Below are 5,530 nucleotides of genomic sequence, written 5' to 3' on the forward strand. Positions count from 1 at the left end.
TTTATCTTGTTCTCTTTGGAGGCTGGGGTGCAAGTCTTTGGGATTTCTAACAGGCTTTCCCCTTGGGCTGTCAGGGACGGGTCCCAGAATCTGCTTAATCAAAGCAGGTCAGAGGAGCTTGGGGTGGGAGATGATAGAGTGGTCAATATGCAGTCAGTTCTCGACACTACAAAAGAGTGACGTAAGAACAAAGGCCCAATGCAGTAGCGTAGTGCTTTAACCTTAACGCTCAGGATGCTGAGGCAAAAGGATCGCTGAGTTCAACATCAGCCTGGACTACAGAATGAGTTCTAGTTAAGCCTGGCCTGTGAGACCCTGCCTCAAAATAAGAAAAACAAAACTCGGGCTGATCCCCAGCTCCCTGTAGTCACAGTTTGGGCCTGACACTGTTAACAGAAGCCCCAGCCCAGGAGTCTTTTTCCCGCTGCTGGAGATCTAGGAAGAACTGACCGTTCTCCTGCCCCTTCCCCAGCTGCCTACTGCCCTGGCCCTTGCTGCTTGAAGACACCCCCATAGCCTTTTTTTTCTACCCAAAGACATCCCCTTTCCTTCAGTGCTGGGCAGCCAGTGCCTCCACCCCCACTCCAGACACCCGGAGGAAGCAAAGAATGACTGGAATGTCCACCCTCCCGCGGGCAGCCCTCTCGGCCCCCTGCAGAGCAGTCCCTGCTGCGGGCTCCATTGAGATCCTGCTGCCGGGACCGTCTGGGGGTGGGGAGGACAAAGTCCAGGCCGGCAGCCTGGCTCGCTCCTCACCCCTGACCCGCTCTGGATTTCATCTCCTGATCTCCCCAGTTCTGGCTGGCTCCAACTGCTTGATCTGCAGCACACCTGTCTTCCAGCCATTGGCATCATCTGCCCAGGGAAAAATGGGCCTCCCTCATGGCACCTGAAGAGCTGAAAAAAGTCACAGAGTCCGGAAGAGACTTGGGAGAGTTGAGACAGGGCAGTCCACAAGAAATGACTTGGGTGACAGCTCATCTATCTTGAAAAACATGTGCCTTGAGGTCCCAGATCTGGGCTAGACTGGGGAAGACACTAGGGAAGTACAGGCTAGGTCTTCGTCCTCAAAAGGGAGACAGCAGAGTGTGCAGTGCTCACTTCATTCCACCAGACTGGGGTGCAGCTAGCATAAAGAAGTGAAACCCGATGGTGGGGAGGCCACTCTGGAGCCAGGAAAACTGCTCTCAGGTCCAGCCCTTCCCTGAGAAATTGTTAGGCTAATGCCAACGGGAGGGGGGCATGGGAGTGGGATTGGATGAGGGAAAGAACATTTCCAGAGATCCTAGAGGCTGCCATTTAAAAAAAATCTTTATTTTTATTTATTTGCGTGGAAGAGGCAGACAGAGAGAGAGAAGGAGGATGGGCACGCCAGGGCCTCCAGCCACTGCAAACGAACTCCAGATGTGTGTGCCCCCTTGTGCATCCGGCTTACTGGGATCCTTTGGCTTTGCAGGCAAATGCCTTAACCGCTAAGCCTCTCTAGTCCCAGGGCCGCCATTTGTGTGTGTGTGTGTGGTATTGGGGATCAAACTTAAGACCCTTAAGACAAATGGTACTACTGAGCTGCAAACCCCAAACCTGGCACCATTTGTGTGTGTGTACATGAGCGCTCAGGTGTGAGTGTATGCTCTCGTGTGAAGGTTAGAAGACAGACAGCCTTAAGGTTGCTCCTCCTTTTACCTTGTTGGAGGCAGGTTCTCTCCTACCTGGTCACTGTGAGCTTCACTGAAAAAATTCTTCTGTCTCCTCCCTTCTCACTGTAGGGCGCTGGCCTTACGGAAGCCCACCGCAGCTTCTGGCTTTTTGTGGGGTCTGAGTGTTTTAGGTAGACACACATAAGGCTTAAAGCTCATTGAAAGAAAGACCCCACCTCCTGTTATCCTGGTAGCATTAGAAAGGGAAGAGCCCAGGGCCTAGGGAGGTAGCCCAGTGTTAAAGACACTTGCTTGCAAAGGCTGCTGGCCCAGGTTCAATTCCCCAGCCACCCACATAAGCCAGACTGGCATTTGTTTGCAGAAACAAGAGACCCTGGCATGTTCATCCATATATACACACACGCAAATTAATTTTTTTTTAAGGTTTTAAGGGCTGGGGAGATGGCTCAGTGATTAAAGGCCCTTGCTTGCGAAACATGTTGACCTGGGTTCAATTCCCCAAAACCCACATAAAACCAAATGCACAAAAAGATGCATGAGCCTGGAGTTCATTTGCAGTGGCAAGAGGCCTTGTCTCTCTCTGTCCTTCTCATATATATATTAGAAAGGGAAGGAAAGAGCCCCTTTCTCTTGACCTGAGGACTTTGCTCCTGGATGGAGCCTGCCAGTCATTCACCTGGAGAGGACCACCGCTCACCGACAGACATGGTAAAGTGGTGGAAGAAGGAATTAGCTCCTTAATGCGATCATGTACTATCCCTCAGAGGCCCCTCCCTCAGTTTAGGTGCTAGCAGACCATCACTTCACAGCCTGCTCGCTTTTCCGAGTTCTAATTCAACAAGTATAATTTTGTTTTTCCCTTTCTTTCTCTTTGGATGCCAGCAAAAATCCTAAGCATGTGTGCCCTGACACTTTGGGGCTTTCCCATCTTTGTTCCCAGCCCCAAGCCCCTGATCGGGCAATCTGGAACCCTCCCATTCTCTCAGCAGGCTTTCTATATTTAATAAAATCTTCTTCCACCCTCCTCATCTCCTTGTCCACGTTGTTTACTTTGTCTTTGGCATGCTACACAGACTTCATCTCTCCGGTGCCGCCCATCTGGACTGAGAAAGGCCTCATTGCTCTCAAAAAATCTGCAATATGCCGGATGTGGTGGTGCATGCCGGTAGGATATTGCTGAAGAGGCGGAGGCAGGAGGATCAGGAGATTGAGGCCAGCCTGGGCTACAAACAAAAATCTGCAACATGAGGATCTGAACACAGATATGGACAGGCACACTGTTAGAGCTTTATCCACTAAGCCATCTCCGCAGCCCTTTTGTGTTCTTTGAGATGGGGTCTCACTATGATTTATGACCCTTCTCCTCCGTCTCAGGATTACAGGTGCACCACTGTCTTTGTGGGCGCCCGAGCCCCAGACTTCTCAAGCACAGCTCCTGATTCCATGCCTAGTCAAAGCCGGGTCAGTGTGGTGCTATTTATTCTCATTTTGTAGAACAAAACTAGAGATTCAGAGATGGCTCCGTGGTTAAAGGCACTTGATTGCAAGACCTGCTGGCCCAGTTTCAGTTCCCCAGCACCCATGTAAAGGCCCAGACTCCGGAAGTGACATATGCACTACATGCATCTGGCATTTGTTTGCAGAGGCAAGAGACCCTGGTGAGTGTGCATATATGTATGCGCACACATGCGAATACATATACATTTAAGAAAAAAACAGTAAGTAGCTTGCCTCACTGGCAAGTGGGAACCTTAACCTCAAACCCGGGTCTGTGGGATGCCACAATTGAGAAGATAGGAGGACTCATTTGAATTGGAGTGGGTAAAAGAATAAAAATGAATGGGACCACAAATCCTCATTAAGTATCTGTTATATGCCAGGTTCTTGGCCAGAATCAAGGACTATAGTAATTCCCTCTCTAGGGAATGCCCTCCCGTGGTTCTACAAATGCCAAGAAGAAAGAGAAAGAAGGGGTGAAGGAGGAGAAGGGGAGGGCCTATGCCTACTGAGAAAGCAAGGTGTGGAATAAGGACAGGAGGGGACACAGCCCCTATCTATCTTGGCAGGTGCCCGATGGCCATCCAGGAATGGAGGGCTCCATCCTCTAGCGCTCTCTGCGTAGCCCCCTGGAAGCCAGGGCATAGCCAGTGGGCAAGATGAGGAGGGAGATGTAGGGGAATCCCCCAGGGGACGGGGTCTTGAAGTGGTGAATTCTGTCTACACAGCCGTTCCTCTCACCTGCCAGGATACTTCATACCGAAAACATTCCAGAAAGTAGGCTCAGAGATGACTCTGAGCCCTGGGGGAGACGGCTGGAGCTGTAGCAGTACTTAGTGCCACATCAGTGCCTCAGGAATGTGAACAACCCAGACAATGGTGGGGGGGAGTGTAGAGGGAGGTGACTCTGGGAGATAGGAAAGGCCTCCTGACTGTTGTTCTCTTTCCAGCTCTTTCCTGAGGCAGCGGCAGGATCATGATGTCCTTGAGTGGACACCCCCCCACCAATATGGCATAGAGCAGAGGGAGGGGAACTCCAATGACACACTGGCCCAGCCCATGCTCGAGATAGCCCTTCATTCTCCCTTGGCACAATCCAACCCGTTGCTGGTCCCTATGAGCGGGAGAAAGTAAAGGGAAAACAAGGGCAGCCAAATGTGTGGGAAGCAATAGTCCCCCTCCCATAACAGTATCTGGACTTCAGCTCGAGGAGTCAGAAGGATCTTGAGAGCCAGGATGGAGCCAGGAAAAGGACCCGGGGTAGCCTTGGCTTTTGTTTGGTTTTTGTTTTCCGAGATAGGGTCTCACTCTAGTCCAGGCTGACTCGGAACTCATTCTGTAGTTCTAGGTTTCCTTGAACTCACAACAATCCTCCTACCTCTGCCTCCCAAGAGTCGGGGTTAAAGGCAGGTGCCTCCACGCCCAGCTACCTTAGCATTTTTTAAGTAAAAGTGGATAAGGATGGGGCTCATATAACAGATGACAGGCTGGTTTTCTGGAAGAAAAGATAAGAAGATGAACAAACCAAGGTAGGAAGCAGGAATGAGACAAAGGTCAATGGGTTAACCTCTGGATACAAGATTCCACTTAACAAGTGCGGTAGTTTGAATGTGTGTCCCCCAGAGACTCCAGTGTCTCAATAAGCTTTTATTTTATCTTATTGTATTTGAGAGAAAATGGGAGAAAGAGGGAGGGAGGGAGAGAAAGAGAGAGTATGGGTCCACCAGGGCTTCTAGCCACTGCAAATGAATTCCAGACGTGTGCATCTCATTCGTTTAGTCACTCAGTCAGTCTCTATTGAGCAGAGGCTGTATCTCAGTGCTTGACATGTACAAGGCCTTGGGTTCCATCTCCAGGACCTCATTAAAAAAATTTTTTTTTGTTCATTTTTATTTATTTATTTGAGAGTGGCAGAGAGAGAAAGAGGCAGAGAGAGGGAGAGAATGGGCACGCCAGGGCTTCCAGCCACTGCAAACAAATTCCAGACTCGTGCGCCCCCTTGTGCATCTGGCTAACGTGGGTCCTGGGGAATCGAACTGGGGTCCTTAGGCTTTACAGGCAAGTGCTTAACCGCTAAGCCATCTCTCCGGCCCCATCCAGGGCCTCATTTTTAAAAAAAGTATTTATTTGGGCTGGAGAGACCGCTCAGAGGTTAAGATACTTGCTGCAAAGCCTAATGACCTGGGTTTGATTCCCTAAAGCCAGATGCACAGTGGAGCATGCATCTCGAGTTTTGTTGCAGTAGCTAGAGGCCCTGGTGAGCCCATTCTCTCTCTCTCTCTCTCATCTTATAAGTAAGCAACTCAAGTATTTTTTAAGTATTTATTTACTGAGGACCTACTGTATGCACTACCTGCTCTCCAGATATTATTTGT

This window comes from Jaculus jaculus, chromosome 1 (assembly GCF_020740685.1).
Source record: "Jaculus jaculus isolate mJacJac1 chromosome 1, mJacJac1.mat.Y.cur, whole genome shotgun sequence".
Taxonomy (NCBI): Eukaryota; Metazoa; Chordata; class Mammalia; order Rodentia; family Dipodidae; genus Jaculus; species Jaculus jaculus.